Raw genomic sequence first — 18,264 nt, forward strand, 5'->3', positions numbered from 1 at the left:
GAAGCGATGCAAGTACACAACTGCATTCTGCCTGTTGTATCGCCGTCACCGCTATTTAACCCACGGTCTGGGATTGAAACAAAGTTTCATCAGCAGATTTATTTGTTTCACTGCGGCTGTCGGTTTGCACTGAACCGGGCTGCGCTATCCTTAGCCGCTTTCTGCTTCTTTTCACCGGCGAGCTTTGCATTTGTTCGGCGAAGAATTCAAACTGGACTAACTGTCAGAGCGGTTAGAATGAAGATTTCAAAGTTCGTGGCAGCAGCACTTAATGCACGCTTTGTTTCGATTTAAAAGTTTCATCCCGTTGCATAGTTTTGATGCTACAGTGTGGTTGACAGAGTTCGAGAAGAACAGGATACGAATATTTTAATGATTTTTTTTTAGTTTGATTACATTTGCTTTTTGTTGTATATTTTGTGCCAGCATCTGGCGCTTTACTGCCGTAGCAATCAATGACGCCAGTGGAATCGGCTCCACCCAAGGCTTCGATCTAACAACTTGCCGCTGACGCCATAGACTTTACTTCCGCATGCGATAGAAAACGTGATTCAGATGTTTTTCGCTTCAGAACATCTCAGACCGGTTGTGGTTTGAAGCGATCACGCTTATTACCGCACAGACACCGGCATCAGTTAAATCTAGCTCCAACTTGGAATCTTTGCTTCAAACTTTCCTGACTTGTAAACGATGATCAATCATCATTTGACAAACATTGTAGCATAATCCACACTCACACATTCTCATATGCACATACTCTTTAACTTAAGCAGCAAACTTTAATAGCTAAAGCTGAACTTGTGTTGAGAGGAACATATGAGAGCAGAGATGGAAAATCAGTGATTTTGAAATCTGTAAGCTATCGCCACACGCACAGTTAACGATCCATACAGATCATGACAAACAGTGAATCTTTAGCTTTAATGACAAAATTTTGTTCTCCCCTTGCGTTTACCGTATGAAATTCCTGCTTATGATACTGATGTTATGTCGTCCATCACCACGCAATCGAACTTTATCAGTATCGTCATGTACAGCTCTCGGCGTCTTATTTTCACCGTCATGTACGAACGAATTTGTTTACCGTCCGATAATTTAAAATTATCGCAAACACAAAGAAGAGGAGAAACAAGGCTTTATCCCAAGACGCTCTATAACCACTAATCTATTACAGCTTAGTCCATTCTGCCTTAGATGTATGAAGGATGCAGCTCAGATCGGCGAAGTGCACACTGACTTGAAAGCTGATTTTGGCCATATTAACCATCAAATTTTGATACGAAAACTCAACGAATTTGTCAGCCATACCTGACGAATCGTAGACTCTCATTAAAACTAGGCTCTATCAAGTCCGGTAATGTTTGCATTAACAATAAGTCTGGTGTTCAACAGGAAGATAACTCAGGACCGTTACTTTTTTTCATATTCTTTAACGACATGTGTTTCGTAATATTCTTTGTCGCAAGATCCGTAAGAGGCCCCCCACTCTTTCCAGCAGGGATAACAAGCTGAAACTTTGAAGAAAGTTTTATTTTAGATCAACTAAGAAAAAACCGCAGACAAGTATTTTTATTATTGACCGCAACGGCACGCTGAAAAAAATTCAACGCATAGGATTACAGCGGGGTGGTATGCAGTTTTAACAAAGCTTTATTGTTCCGGAAAGATTAGAACATTCGAATCGAATCCAGGAATACGGGCATTGACGTTCCCGTTTTCACCGGTTTCGCCTCCACCTACCGGAGGTTTGAGCTGGGAACTGACTGAATGTTAGCAGGACTTGTGATGTTTACACAGCTGTTGTAATTTTATTATATGTAATATCTAAGCTTTATGCAAAAACATGTCGATTATATTATATCTCAATCTTTATTTCTTTCTTTGGGGTTAAGTTGATATCTCAAACCTAGCTGTCCCTAGAGTCGATAGAAGAGTGCATTGCGTTTTCGCAACGCTGGGAGGAAATGGGCTAGTTTGCTGAACAGCCTCTCTATAAACGTCTCCAAATGTTCTGTTATCACGTTTACTAGAAGCAAAGTACTCATATATGAATATTCAATCCCAATCTAATCTAATCTAATCTCACACTAACGCAGCCAATTCTGGAAGGCATCCTGGAAAATGACGATTACTTGAATCAATCATTTTTCTTGTCAACGGCCAGGCCAACTGCGCAGCATGTACCGCAGAGAGAATTCCAAGGAATCAAGTGGAACTAGAAAAAATACCTAATTCCATCAAACTCCTTGAAATCAAGGGAAGGAAGAAAGCGTGGACCTCCCGTACCAAACGCTTCCCATATACATAGATAATGATTTATTTACAGTCGTTGGGAGTATCTTTGCTAATAAGGGTTAAGTGATACTCCGGACCCTCAGGGATGAACTAATGGCATTTAGACCAGAAGCCAGGCTGCAATTGGCCAAGGATATAGCGCCTTATTTCGCTCTCTGAAAATAGATTAGTTTACCAAAAAATTAGTATAAATCATATAATACTTGAAATTAAAGTCGTGTGGTTTAATGGTTGCCTAAAACTACATTTGTAAGGTTAGGAACTGAAAACCGCACGACCCCGCACCTCCTAGCTTGGCTACTCAATTATACAAATTGAAGTATTTCCAGGTATGGCCACGTGGAGGCGCTAGGTAGGGGCTTGGGATGGCTAGAGCTATGTTGGGCGCTTCTTCCTAGTTGCCTTCCCCATTTCATACCCTCATATATGAATATTCAATCCCAAGTAACAAAATTCATTTTAAGGTGCACTTGAAGAGGTTTCCAGCATTTTCTTCTTAAAATCGATCATAAGACTTATAATTCTACAAAATTGCGATAAAACAGCCATAAAACCCTTACAAAACTTGGGAGGCCCACACTAAAGAAGGTTCTCAAGAATAATTCCAAAGGTCCTTTTAAAATTTGTAATTTTTATCGATATGTATTTATAGTGACTTTCAAGAGTCGCTTGAAACTAAAAGAAAACCACCACAAGTGTTGATGATTTTATGGTTGTCTTCTCAAAGAACGCTTGCAAGACATCATTCACTTTTCGCAGCCTTAAAGTTTTTAATTGACTGAGAGCTATAAAAGAAAAAAGCATTCAGAGATACTTCTTTTCCAAAATGGATATAGATGAAAATTGAAAATAAAAATGGTAACAAAAGCAGCTGCTTTGTTGCCCATAAATAAAAAAAATTCATGCCGAGCTCAGTTTGTCGATGTTTTGTGACATGAAAGTTAGAAAATTTTAACGCACCGGATATTTTTGCTAGATTATTGAAAAATATAATTGAATAAAAAAATTCAATAATTTCAATAAAAAGTTGATTGCCACCAAATTTTTAACAAATTGCGGCGAAAAGCCTATTATATGTTCAAACATTTTTTAAAAAGATAAGATCACTTATGGTATTGCAAAACACCATGTTTATAAACGCCTACATGCAATTGGCTACAATTTCAAAAGTAGTCCAAAATAGCCCTGTTCGCCATTTTTTCAATGGTTTTATCTAAATCAACCAGAAAGCGATTCGTAGATTAATATTTCTTGCACAAGACAAAGAAAACTTCTCCAAGAGAGCAATAAGTTCACCTATACTTATTGCATTCTTGAAGAAGACAACCTGCGCTTGAATAAGAATTGTTAGAATTACTTAAGGGAACCAAGCTTTTTCGCAACCATTCTAGTATAAACAAAGAACACGTCAACGACGTGTCGATGTTTGTGCTGGAGAATCATATACTTCCCCTTAGCGCGATAATTTTTAAGTACAGCAGACATGTTGATTGTCAATATAAATTGATTTTCAAAATTAAGAGAACTGCACGACGTTTCCATGCGGAAAATTTTTTCTACAGAATTTTTTATACACTTTATCGTTACCATCGCTTTTACAAAATACGCTTCAATTACTTCGATCCCTTCAATCATTTTCCAAACAAAGATACTAGTGACATTGAGGTCACACAGTTTAAAAAATACAAACAACTCTAAAGGAAACCCGCACCGTCCCCGGCAACACACAATCGAACCAAATTTATCTAATTACGTACAAATCTACTACTGATAAATCATCACCGGCACCGTCATTCCCCAGCTATGTTGCTCTCGTCATTCATTTTGTGACTCCGCTGATTGTTTATATGAAAGAGTTTTCAAAATATTGGCCCGATTTTAGCTTAATTTCCGTTTGAAAGATCCATATTTTTTCAATTTTCTCCAGGTTCAGACATCCGTTTTGACAGATAAGTTGTTTACGCTAGAATGTTCTTTCTTAAGAGTATGATTTCTCTTTCAAGAATACAAGGTTTTAAATGAGTTTTATGGCAGTATTGTTGAGATAAACCAATCTTGCAGAAGAATGTCATAAATTTTTCTCAAATCTATTGCTAAACGTTGAGGGGCGTCGTTTTTAAGCGTAAATCAAGTATCCCTTAAAACTGCTTATAAGGTGAATTACACTTATTGATAATACAGTTTTATGAGTGTTTCTTCAAGTCTCCTTCAGTCATACTTCAGAAATATTAATCAAATAAGATAAAATTCACCAAGGAAAAACATTATAAAATCTGATACACTTAGCAATGCTCTGATAAAACTACTATAAGAAATGAATAAGACCAATTGGCTTTTGGATTGTTACTTGGGATGGAAGGGTCTTCTTTATAACGTGATGCCAATGTCAACGACCTGGCAGTTGAACTCAATCCCAAGCTCAACATTTCATCTCCATTTCCAAGGTACCTGGTTGCCGAAAAACATTCCCTGATCACTTTTTTTACGCTGCTGACAGTTCATTTGGCCACTTTGAACAATTTCGCTAACTCAACGTGCGAGTAGTTCGAAATGCACATACCAAACTTTGATGCTCGGACGCCATTTTTATAGCTAAAAGGCAAATGTCGAACTCACAATAAAGGTATTATTTTTGTGTAGGTAGACTTATTACTGCGACCAATAATTTAGATCTAATAGATATCTTCTGGGTGTATGCTGTATTCCGCACTGCATTTCCTTTTTGCCAAAGTCGTTACCTCAATAACAATATGCTTATAATTAATTTTTTATCCGTGCTTGTGTTATAATTGGGCTTACCTTTCGTTCAATGCTTGCTCTATTTTACCCACCACCTTCCTCATGCCAATACTGTTTCCAAATATAACCATCCCAGGCGCGGCTGACCAGTACATTTAACTGTAATAGTGACAAGCAGTTTTCATCGGAGTAATTTATAATTCAGCACGAAAGAAGGGTAATGAGGGTCCTGAGAATAAACTCATGCTAAAGTCACTAGACATCGAGTGGCCTAATTCTACTGAAATTCGACACTAAATACACAGTTACAAAATAAGGTATCGCAAAATGTTGTTGAGCATACTAAAATAAGCATCAAGGTACCCATGAAGCAACCATGTATCTCTTACTGTTTGCGAAATATAATGATTTGTTTAAAAATGGCATTTAAAAATCAATTCTGCTCAGTAGCTTTGCACGCGATTTTTCATTGTTTTTAAATGTTCTCCAAAGTCATTCAGTATGTTGAAGTAAAATCCATTGAAAAGTGTGTAATATTTTGATAAAATATTTCATAACTCATTAAATATGCATCTTAGGGAAAACAGTCGTCAGAGAAAACGTGTATTTTAATATACTGAATAACTTTGGCGAACATTTGAAAGCAATAAAGAATGATATACAAAGTTATTGAACAAAATTTAACAGGTTTTCAAGTGCACTTTTTAAACCAAACCATTACATTTCGCATAAATAGTTGCCATATTCAGCCTTTCTTGAAAAGATTTTTTTTTGACGCACAGTCAGTCCATAATCGTGGGACACACACAATATTGTGTGTTCCTTGTTCCTTTTTAATCCATTAATCGGCAATAAAAGTTAAAATGACCCATAATTATGTTATGAAATAGTTATGAAATATTTTATCAAAATATTACACACTTTTCAATGGATTTTCCTTTAACATACTGAATGACTTTGGAGAACATTTGACTGGCCTGACTGTATTTCAAGAAACAATTGTCAATTCCTTATAGTGTTTTCGAAGTTCCCTGGGAGGACATTTAATGGAGTTTTTTGTAGACAAACTATGGAGGTTCCTATATAAATGGGACTGTTGAGCGAGTAGCGGCGGTATAGTACTTTATCTAAATTTTATTTGGTTGCCCGAAGTTGTCCAAAATTGAAAAAAAGTTTAATTGTGGACATTTTTTGTATATTTCGTAATTCATTATTCAGCAGAATTTATTTATAAGTAATCTTTTCCACACAAATTTCCTCATAACTCAAGAACTAATCAAGCAAATGGAACCAAATTTGGCATGTGAAGGTTTTCGAGGGCAAGAAAATTTTCTATGTTGAATTAGGACCCCTCCTCACTTTAAGAGGGGGGGCTCCTGTACAAATGAAATTCCAATTTCCTCATAACTCGAGAACTAATCAAGCAAATGGAACCAAATTTGGCATGTGTGTGTTTTTGAAGACAAAATTTTTTTCTATGATGAATTGGGACCCCTCCCCACTTTAAGAGGGGGGGGGGGGCTCCTATACAAACAAAATACAAATTTCCTTATAACTCGAGAGCTAATCCAGCAAATGGAACCAAATTTGGCATGTAGGTGTTTTTGGAGGCAAGAATGTTTTCTATGATGAATAAGAACCTCTCCCCACTTTAGGAGGGGGGGCTCCTATACAAATGAAATACAAATTTCCTCATAACTCGAGAACTAATCAAGCAAATAGAACCAAATTTGGCATGTGGGTGTTTTCGGTGACAAGAATTTATTCTATGGTAAATTGAGACCCCTCCCTCTTTATAAGGAGAATTGTAACTCCTCTCCCCTTTAAGAGGGGGGGCTTCCATACAAATTTCCTCATAACTCGAGAACTAATCAAGCAAATGGAACCAACTTTGGCATGTGAAGGTTTTCGAGGGCAAGAAAATTTTCTACGGTGAATTAGGACCCCTCCCCACTCTAAGAGGGGGGGCTCCCATACAAATGAAATACAAATTTCCTCCTAACTCGAGAACTAATCAAGCAAATAGAACAAAATTTGGCATGTGGGTGTTTTTGGAGACAATTTTTTTTTCAATGATGAATTGGGACCCCTCCCCACTTTAGGAGGGGGGTCCTATACAAACGAAATACAAATTTGTTCATAACTCGAGAACTAATCAAGCAAATGGAACCAAATTTGGCGTTTTTGGAGGCAAGAATTTTTTCTGTGATGAATTAGGACCTCTTCCCACATTAGGAGGGGGGGGCTCCAATACAAATGAAATACAAATTTCCTTATAACTCGAGAGCTAATCCAGCAAATGGAACCAAATTTGGCATGTAGGTGTTTTTGGAGGCAAGAATGTTTTCTATGATGAATAAGAACCTCTCCCCACTTTAGGAGGGGGGCTCCTATACAAATGAAATACAAATTTCCTCATAACTCGAGAACTAATCAAGCAAATAGAACCAAATTTGGCATGTGGGTGTTTTCGGTGACAAGAATTTATTCTATGGTGAATTGAGACCCCTCCCCTCTTTATAAGAGGAATTATAACTCCTCTCCCCTTTAAGAGGGGGGACTTCCACACAAATTTCCTCATAACTCGAGAACTAATCAAGCAAATGCAACCAAATTTGGCATGTGAAGGTTTTCGAGGGCAAGAATATTTTCTATGGTGAATAAGGACCCCTCCCCGCTTTAAGAGGGGGAGCTCCTATACAAACGAAATACAAATTTCCTCATAACTCGAGAACTAATCAAGCGAATTGAACCAAATTTGGCATATGTGTGTTTTTGGAGACAATTTTTTTTTCAATGATGAATTGGGACCCCTCCCCACTTTAGGAGGGGGGGCTCTTATACAAATGAAATACAAATTTCCCCATAACTCGAGAACTAATCAAGCAAATAGAACCAAATTCGGCATGTGGAGGTTTTTGGAGGCAAAAATATTTTCTACGGTGAATTAGGATCCTTCCACACTTCAAGAGGGGGGGCTTCTACACAAATGAAATACAAATTTCCTCATAATTCGAGAACTAATCAAGCAAATGGAACCATATTTGGCATGTGGGCGTTTTTGGAGGCAACCATTTTTCCAGTGGCGACTCGTGGGGGTTTAGCTTACCTGTTCAACCAGCGAAAAATACAAATTAATACGCAGCTTTTTTTATTATCGCATTTCTATATTTTAATCATAAAACAAACATTAGGGGTTTTCACCGTAGCGCTTGCCATTCTGCGTAAATGGTGTATTTCGTGTATATACTGCCGCAATTCGCATTGCAGTTCCAGTTTCTATGGAGATGGAACTGTTATACGAGTAGTGGTATAAGTATGCAATACTCCGCATTCGCAACATAGCAAGCGCTACGTGAATATCCCTATTTATTTAAATAGCAACGGAATACGACGGTTTACTTTACCAGCAAACTCGTCTCTGAATTTTAATTACGAACCGAAAATTTTTCGTTCAATTTACCTATTGAACCACATTCAAGAATTACCACCTTACTGCGATGCGCGCACGTCACACGCACCACAAGCAATATGCGTAAGTTGTGCAATGCTAAAAATGAACGAGTTAATGAGAAAATTTTGCGAATAATGCATGCCAAATCGCCAACCGCGCTATATTTTCAAATCCCCTTCGTACCAACACATTGTTCCTGGTGCTAATCTCTAAAGCAACGTTCAAACGTTCGTGTTGAACGGTTTGTTCATTAGCTTCCTAACTAAATAAAATATGAATCAAAGCGCATGCCATTGCCATAGGGATATGTGGTAGTAAGTTGTTCAATGCTGAAGATGAACGAGACAATAACCAACACATTTTTCCTGATACTAATTCAGTATCAAGAATCAATACCAGGAATAATGCGTTGGTATGCTTGTGCATTGAGATGTCTAAAGCAACGTTCAAATGTCGTGTTGAACGGTTTGCTCATCAGCTTCGTAACTAAACTAAATTCGTATTGCATTGCATACGCGTCGGTGCAGACGAAATTTTGTCGGGCTGAATTTTGTTTGCCTGTCCTATGAACAGGTTGAACATGCGGACGAGTCGCCACTGCATTTTTCCCATGATGAATTAGGACTTCTTACCTTTTTAGGAGGGGGGGGGGCTCCCATTCAAACGAAATACAAATTTGCTCATAACTTTAGAACTAATCAAGCAAATGGAACCAAATTTGGCATGTGAGAGTTTTAGATGGCAGAATTTTTTTTTCTGTGGTGTATTACGACCCCTTTCCCTTTTAAGAGGGTGGGCTCCCATACAAATGAAATACAAATTTCCTTATAATTTGAGTACTAATCAAGCAAATGGAACCAAATTTAGCATGTAGGAGATTTTTGAGTCTTGAATTTATTTTATGATAGTTAGAGACCTCTCACCCCTGTGGTAGGGGGATATGGACTCTCATACAAATAAAACAGAAATTTTTGCGAAACTCAAAAACTAATCCAACTCGAGAAATTCGAGACTCTTCCATAAAACATTAATCAATAACAAGACCACAAAAACTATTTATAGTAACACTAGATCATTCAGGACGAGCCGGTCGCGAGTGTTGCCGGTGACCCGCCGTCGGAAGCGCCGCCCACTGGGGGGCTTGCAAAACTCGAGAAGTGACAAAGATCATCCGAGATTCATGATTTATGTACAACACAGGTTAATTTGTGGCAATACGAAGTTTGTCGGGTCAGCTAGTGAAATATAAATTTCCTTATAACTCTAGAACTAATCAAGCAAATGGAATCAAATTTGGCATGTGTGGGTTTTTGGAGACATTAATTTATTTTATGATGGCTTGAGACCTCGCATCCCTGTGGATTAGGACTCTCATACAATCTCATGCTATTGCTGCTGCACTGCTTAGGCGTGGACTATTTGAACCGTCGACGTCTCGGTTTTTCGCGACTGCTATCGCAGTGTGTAGAGTGTGTTTTCCGGCGAAAGTGTGTGACAACAACGCCCCAGAAAAGGTAAACCTATCAGCATTCCTGAATTTGTCTCCAACGAAGAATAAAGTTTGTGTATTACGACCCCTTTCCCTTTTAAGAGGGTGGGCTCCCATACAAATGAAATACAAATTTCCTTATAATTTGAGTACTAATCAAGCAAATGGAACCAAATTTAGCATGTAGGAGATTTTTGAGTCTTGAATTTATTTTATGATAGTTAGAGACCTCTCACCCCTGTGGTAGGGGGATATGGACTCTCATACAAATAAAACAGAAATTTTTGCGAAACTCAAAAACTAATCCAACTCGAGAAATTCGAGACTCTTCCATAAAACATTAATCAATAACAAGACCACAAAAACTATTTATAGTAACACTAGATCATTCAGGACGAGCCGGTCGCGAGTGTTGCCGGTGACCCGCCGTCGGAAGCGCCGCCCACTGGGGGGCTTGCAAAACTCGAGAAGTGACAAAGATCATCCGAGATTCATGATTTATGTACAACACAGGTTAATTTGTGGCAATACGAAGTTTGTCGGGTCAGCTAGTGAAATATAAATTTCCTTATAACTCTAGAACTAATCAAGCAAATGAAATCAAATTTGGCATGTGTGGGTTTTTGGAGACATTAATTTATTTTATGATGGCTTGAGACCTCGCATCCCTGTGGATTAGGACTCTCATACAAATAAAACAGAAACTTTTGCGTATTTGCCATATTTTCTGCTCTGTAACAAGCGGTAAGCTGTGAAAGTAATCTAGTGAAACCTTCTCGGAGCAAGAGACAGTGAATCGACGATGCTAACTTACGTGCCTGTTGCCATTCATATTAAAAGAAAAGGACATTCAAATGGCACGTCATATTTGCGATGAACGTGCTTTAGCTTTAATGTTATTTGTAATCAATGGCTCTTTTAAAGGCCACAAGCGAATTAAAGTAAGATTATTGAAGCATCCCAAGTAACAATTTGGATTTTATTGCAGTTTTATGATGGCATTTAAGACCAAAATTGGTCTTGAAGACCAGCATAAGAGTACAATAAAACTCACATTGTTGCTTGGGATGTCAAGCTACACATAATCATATTTAATACAATAATCTCTGGGCTGGTCATTTATTACTATTACAATCTTTATGATGTACACAAGTGATTTTTAAAAGAAATCTCTATGTGTCAATGGTTGCAGGCGTTGTACTTATGAATCCCCGCCACGTATTTTCAAAACCACCATTGTATTCAATGAAGAATTCAATCTGAACATTTCGCTCTTCTCTTTTAAACATTTACTTAAACAATGGCACTCACAGATTCTTATAAACAAACATATGTCAGAAATGCAGTTTACAGCTTACAGTTTACAGTTGCAGTCGAATGATCTGATATAGCCTTACGTCGCCCTTTAGTACAACCCCTAGGGCTGTACACCCTGTAGTTTTTTTTGGATTTTCGGAAATTCCACTGTTTGAGGTTTCATTTCTATTTCGCGCTAGAAGCGTTAACTCACCTCAACTCGTGCTCATTTTTCGAGTTTTTCAAGCTGTAGAGCCCACAGACAATTGATTTTATGAAAAAATTTAACTCATATCCTACAAACTATTTTTTTGCCTCCCGATTTTTCAAGCCAATTTCAAAGGGGGGGGGGGGGGGGGGTTGACAAAAACTTTAACAATAATTTGCAATGGCCCATAACATAACCTAATATAAATATAACAATAATAATAACTATACATCAATAATAATTATGGAGTGGAGAGAACTAGAATTAGAGTATGTATAAAAATAACAAGCAAAGCGAAGGAGCTCTTTTTCTATTTACTCCATTCACTTCGATACTGAAAGACAGCTCTTCCTTGAAGAAAATATACATTTTTGATACGCTTTTGCATAAGATAACTTTAGCTTATAAAAATTTACCTCGATAATCATTATAATGATAATTAGCGCACCTACGGCTGTTCGATGCCATCATCGCAAGAAGTTTGCGCTTTCCTTCCGGATATGAAACCAATCTACCGGTTCCGCCGGTCCAAGGTACGTAGGTACGTACCCGTACGTAGATGGAAAGATGTATGTAAGTATATTCCCGATGTGGGCCGTCGAATGTTTTGATGGAATTTCTCTTCCTACTTTTATCGCAAACTTCAGGCTGGCAGACAGGCAAACATGCAGCTGAGCGGATGTCACTGTGTAGGTACGTGCTTGCTGCGTACAAACGTATATTTATTGCTGCTACACGGTATGGATGAGAGGAGGAGAACAATCGTGGGTGGGTGGGCGATGGAAAGTTGCATATTTTCGATAGGGAATTCCCCCTTTATTATGGGTGAACAGAAGAACGAACGGGTGGCACAGGTCTGTTGGTGTAAGTGTGTTTTGAATTTTGCTATCCAGAAGGGAAACATGAGAGGAGAGAAAGAGAACATAATCTCGGGAGGGAGCACGAGAGCATGTACCGCCGACACAGAATCGAGAGCAGAGCGATTGATGTGGCTTCTCATGATTTCTTCTTCCGCTGCGAAGAAGGTGGTGATTGCAATTGCTAGACCGTGGAGAGCAGAAGAAAGTTTTCTTTGGAAGGGGTGTAATTTTGAGGAAATGTTAGCGGATGGAGCACATCTGTGACTTGTGCTGGTGTGCGAGGAGCCACTTGATCTCTTGTACTCTTCGGTTGTATTTACTGGAGAACGGAAGAGAGGAAAAACTCAAGACGAGTCAACTGGCTGAATAGATGTTTCTCGTCAGTTCAGTTTTGTTCGTACGAGTGATAACATCGGTGGAATCGGGTCGAATCAGTTGTCCTCGCGCTCTCGGTAGACAGGCAAAAGTTGAGTCATCTAAGAAGCATTTGCCACGCGATCACTATCGGTGCAGTGCGATAATATTTCCTTTGTACCCGGATCATCGAGTGTCTATTGAAGCGTAGATATCGCAGGCAGCTGGTTTGCTTATGATCCGGAAGGCCAGTGTCTGATTCACTCGGTTCTACAGAAAATCTACGTCTTGAGGTGTTTGTGATAATATTGGCCCACGAGGGGTATGAGATATATATTGTAATTTTGGTTGTTTTTTAAGATCACCACCCCCACATATATTTGGGTGCGGTGCACGAAGGGTGAAGTGCGAGTTTGCGAAGGACCCCCCCGAAAAGTACCGGTGCATGTGTAATTGTGAACCTTTTGAAAGCTGCTCTCCCAAGAAGAGCACTACTTAGAGAAAAGCAACATACACACATACATACGTGCAGCGAGCTTTGCACACAGAGTAGTAGTGCTCTGTTCCTCTATTGCTATTGCTGCTGCACTGCTTAGGCGTGGACTATTTGAACCGTCGACGTCTCGGTTTTTCGCGACTGCTATCGCAGTGTGTAGAGTGTGTTTTCCGGCGAAAGTGTGTGACAACAACGCCCCAGAAAAGGTAAACCTATCAGCATTCCTGAATTTGTCTCCAACGAAGAATAAAGTTTGCAATAGAAGTGTAAAAGTTTCAGTAAAAAGAATAGTGTAGAAGTGGGCCTCGAAAGAGCACAAGCGAAAAAAAAGTTGGAAGCTCGCCAGTGTCATCCTTGAATATCTGTAAGTTTGCCTGAATACCGGTACCCACTATCCACACCGCCAGTCGACATCGGACCAGACAACCCCACAGCGTATTGTCTGGTTTTTGCTGCAGCGAGTGTTCCGGAAAGTTCATCTACCGGCATCGACGGCGCTTGGTTAACCGTGAAAATTGGATTATATTACCCGTTTCGGATCGATATCTGTATAATTAAAACACGCACGCGGAACGAAACCACTGACCACCGCCAATCGTCGATCTCTGGATCCGGTTGAACGCTGTTGGTGCAGAAACCGCCGCCGCCTCAGTCCAAGTAAGTCTGCAGCGGGCAGCTGACCGCATGATTGAGTTCTCCGCCTCTATCGTTTCTAGTGCTCATTATCCGGATTGATGAAACGTGATTCTACTTTATTCGGCTAAGTCTGGCTGTAGAAGCAGTTCTTCAGTAGCTTCTCAGGAGGCTGAAGTTGCGTGTCCAGTCAGTCGGTTGGTAACTCAACCGAAACTTTCTGCTTTTGTAATTACACTCATCATCATCTTTTACTATGATGGTCTCTAGTGTGTGCAGTTTAGTTGAATCTTCTAATACTTAAACGGTTAGGACTGTCTAGCCATAGTCCCCGATTGATTTTACTATTCAGTATATTGCAGTACAGGCAGCAGTCAATACTGTGTCTGGAATCTGCATTAAAATGGCGACAACCAAAATCGAATTCCCCAGCCAAACCGCTTCTATCTCATAAAGCCGGACGAAGCGAACCGGCACAGATAATGCTCCAACTTCACTGAACCAGACATCGTGGAATGAGGGACACGATGCAGGGAAAAATAATTAACAACTTCCGTTTTCGTTTGGCACTGCTGCCGTGGCTTTTGCTTTATGGCTAATATTATCATTAGCAACCCGGAGGACGAACGACCGACCCGGTGGTGGTTATAATCCTCCACGTAAACCGACGAAGACGGAACAGCAGCAGCAGCAGCAGCAATGGAGCCGAAGAAGAGCAACCTCAACTAGGTTGCATACGTCTGTGTGTCTATGATGTGTAGTGCACAATTGCCATGCGGGCATACATGCGAGGTCTTTCGTGGTACCGCGCGCTCTTTCTCTCGTTGTCTAGATCTGTTTCCCTTTCCGCCCCAACCATTGTGCGCCGCTCGCAACGGTGTATAGTTTTTCGGCTTGATTTTTTCTCACTTTTTATTTCCACCACTGCAAACAATTTTGACTGCGTGGCACACCGACCGTGGTGATCGGCGAATTGCAGGGGAAAATGTGTCCGTCGCTGCTGCCCGTGCAAGAATAACGCTAGAGCCGGTCGCAACCGGTTGGTATTTGGGACAAAACCACTGGAATCGCAAATTGGAGTTCATAAACGAGTCGTAGTGTTTAGACGAAAAACTCGTGTGCAAAGCACACGTCTTTCCTACTATCGGTAATGATGAGTAATATGATTGGTCTGACAATTGCATTGCACCAACAATCCAAGCAATTCCGAAAGCTGTTATGGAAAGTAAAAACAGCTATGGCTATAAAACAAAGTGCAATCCCTATCATTCTATTTCAGGGCAATAGAATTTTGCATGAGAAGAAATAAAGTACATTAAATTTAAACTCGAAAAAATAAACAAAACAATAACTACACAGATATGTTAACCACACAAACATATTTCATGTACAGTGAATATTTTGCGTTGCGTGGAATTTATATATTCACGGGAATAGGGTAAACTACTGCAGGTTGAGACTAGTTTCAATTTCAGTGTTTTAAACAAGAGTGTGCTACACTTTTAGAACGATATTTTCAATACCTATACAGGAAAGAACGGAATGATTTATATTAGCAAAATAAAAAAATATGATGGTCTTAAAAATATGCGGAAAGAGTGACATCTTTTGGTTGCAGGCTCAGAAATGCTCCCGTTCCCGTTTCTGAGTTATGGTCGCAGTTTCAAAACCACTATTGTCACCCATTTTTTTCCATGTGTACACTCGTCACTGCGACCAGTATAGTTGATCTATTGTGATATCGCCCGGGTGTTTGCTGTATGACCTGCACTGCATTTCTTTTTGCTATAATCGCTATTGAATGAGCGATATGCTTATTAAATTTTATGCGTGCTTGTGTGTATTGGGGTTTACCCTTCCTTCAAAGCTTGATCTACTTTACCCACTTATTACTCACTGCCAGTACTATCCCATATTATAGTCGTCCCTGGCGAGGACTCATTCGTACCTCTGACCAGTACACTTAACTATAGGAGGGACATTTGCACTGTCAAGAGGCTTCAGAGGGTAAATATAGCATACAGCATGAAGGAAGGGTAAATGAGGGCCTGAGAACGAACCCATGCTAAAGTCACTTGACAAGGAATGGCTTGATTCTACTAAGATTCGAACCCACGACCACTCGCTTGTCAAAGCAGACTCGATGACCTTGCGGCTACGGAGCCCCCCATTGTCACCCATTTGTACATTTAGACTTTTTTTAAAATTCACAGTTATCCTGAACCCTGTACCTTTCAATGGGAAAAACATAATTTGTAGGGTATGAGTTAATTTTTTTTATAAAATCAATTGTCTGTGGGCTCTACAGTCTGAAAAATTCGAAAAATGAGTGTACGAGTTGAGTTAATGCTTCTAGCACAAACAGCAATGGAAATTCGTACAATGGAATTTCCGAAAATCGTCCAAAAAAATTTCCTTCGTTTTTGTCTTTTTTCCGCAGATTTTTGCATAGAAAATAATAACGTATATATTATAAGCAAGAATAGATTCGGTTTTCACGTTTAAACTTTAAATAAAAATGCTTAAAACTCATGTTATTTTTGCTCGAATAAAAAATTCACTTTGTTTTTTTTTCGCCCCCTCTCCCCCCCCCTTCAGTGGCCGAACACCGGAAGGACAAAAACTATATATAATATTTTAATGGCCTTAAAGCAACATATTAAACGCCCAAAACCTATTTTTGGATCAGACAGTCGCTTATTCTTCTTAACTTCGAAAATGGCTACCTCACATCATATGCATGAATATTCCGCCAACCCCTTTTTCGTATAAGACATTAATTTTGAATAAATTCCTTCAGTATAGGGTTACAATCGGTCGAAAGAAAGCGTTAGTCGCTCATTTTTTTATAACTGTTCACTTTCAGGACATCAAATTGGACTAGATGTATCGCGGCCCTAAGATATCTTGCTGGGATGAGGAGACTTATCACTTTTTCTGGTGCACTTCCCTAACACAGACATCAATTTGGTCTAGACTTATAACAGTCCTAAGAAATTTTGTTAGGACGAGAGGACTTTATAACCTTTTCTAACGTACTTCCCAAGCACAGATATCCAATTAGAGCAAGTCTGAACGCTGTTGGGACGAGGGCTTTGTCACTTTTTTTTTATAAGAATAAAGGAAAAATGTAACGAAAACCATTAGATTCAAGTGTAAGAACTGGAATGAGTGTAAACTTAAATACTGTGGTATGGAAACATCATTATCGCTTTGGCAAATCAGGACTACTTATTCCGACCAATCACAGAGCGTGGATTTTTAGTTAGACAATGCCTAACATTTTTCTATTATTTAAATGTTTGTTAAGGAAACATGTAATCTACTACATTGTAATTTACAATCGATTGACATCAATATCTCAAGAATCTATTGAGGGATGACTGAGTTATAATCGTGCAAACTATAACCACTTTTCGTTACATGTTCCCTCTTCGTTTTTCTAAAGTGCACCCCTATAAAGAAATCAAAGACGTAGTCCTACGCCAAAAATTGTGTTCTCCGAACATTTGGAAGTTTCACAAAGTTATTTATATAATATCCATCTCGAGTCGGTTAGAAGAATTTTTCGTGCGGCGAGATTTCAATCTTTCAGAAGGCTTGTTCGCGATAAAATTTGGACACGTCTAAACACACACAGCTCCGGTAATACATTAACAATGAGTGAAATATTTTGCAGAGCGGTAGACGTATGTCTGTTCTTTCTGAAAATTTAACACTTGTTCATATTACAAGCGCACAGCGTAAAATGGCGTCGAAAGAAGAGCAGGTGCGGAAACAATGCACACTTCTAAGCAACGACAAGGCATGAAGTCTTTCAAGGTGAGGACTGTGCCAAACCGTAATTACAAGCAAAATACGACGGCCAAAACACGCGCTCGTTAGCTTTATCGCGAATATTTAACGAAGTTTCCATGCGTTATAATGGACGATGAAACGCATATCCTAGAAGACTTTAAACAGCTCCCTGGTATATCTTTTTACACTGCCATGAAACGGAATGGCGTTGCAGAGCATTTTAGGACAAAGAAGAAAGCCAAGTTCCCCAAAACATATTTAGTATGGCAGGCCACAGGCCATATGCAGCTGTGGTCGAGCAAGCAAAAGTTACATCACTACGGGAACGGTTAACAAGGAAATATACCGTGAAGAATGCCTGCAGAAACGATTGTTACCGTTCCTACACAGCCATGATGTACCCTCGCTGTTTTGGCCTGATTTGGCATCCTGTCACTACGCCAAAGATGTTTTGGAATGGTATGATGCTAATGGAGTCCATATTGTACCGAAGCAGGCGAATCCACCTAACTGCCCAGAGTTACACCCCATCGAGCGGTATTGGGCTTTCGTGAAGAGAGAGCTGTCCCAGCACAAACAACAAGCAACAACAATAGATAAATTTCGAAAATCTTGGACAAACGCAGCTAAATTGGTTGCCAA

At 39.4% G+C, this 18,264-nt stretch overlaps 1 protein-coding gene across 13 annotated transcripts in view; it reads left to right on the forward strand.

Annotated features, from left to right (window-relative positions):
• The window catches only part of LOC128734982 (protein alan shepard), a 370,743-nt gene that overhangs the window by 181,389 nt on the left and 171,090 nt on the right, over positions 1-18,264 (forward strand). Inside the window, exon 1 of one of the 13 annotated variants that reach the window (XM_053829418.1) lies at positions 12,748-13,848. The exons of the other annotated variants lie outside the window; for them this stretch is intronic. The gene's annotated coding sequence lies outside the window, so the exon portion shown is untranslated. Of the gene's footprint in view, positions 1-12,747; positions 13,849-18,264 lie in introns of those variants that run through there. 13 annotated transcript variants of the gene reach the window in all.

The sequence above is a fragment of the Sabethes cyaneus genome, chromosome 2, assembly GCF_943734655.1.
Source record: "Sabethes cyaneus chromosome 2, idSabCyanKW18_F2, whole genome shotgun sequence".
Taxonomy (NCBI): domain Eukaryota; kingdom Metazoa; phylum Arthropoda; class Insecta; order Diptera; family Culicidae; genus Sabethes; species Sabethes cyaneus.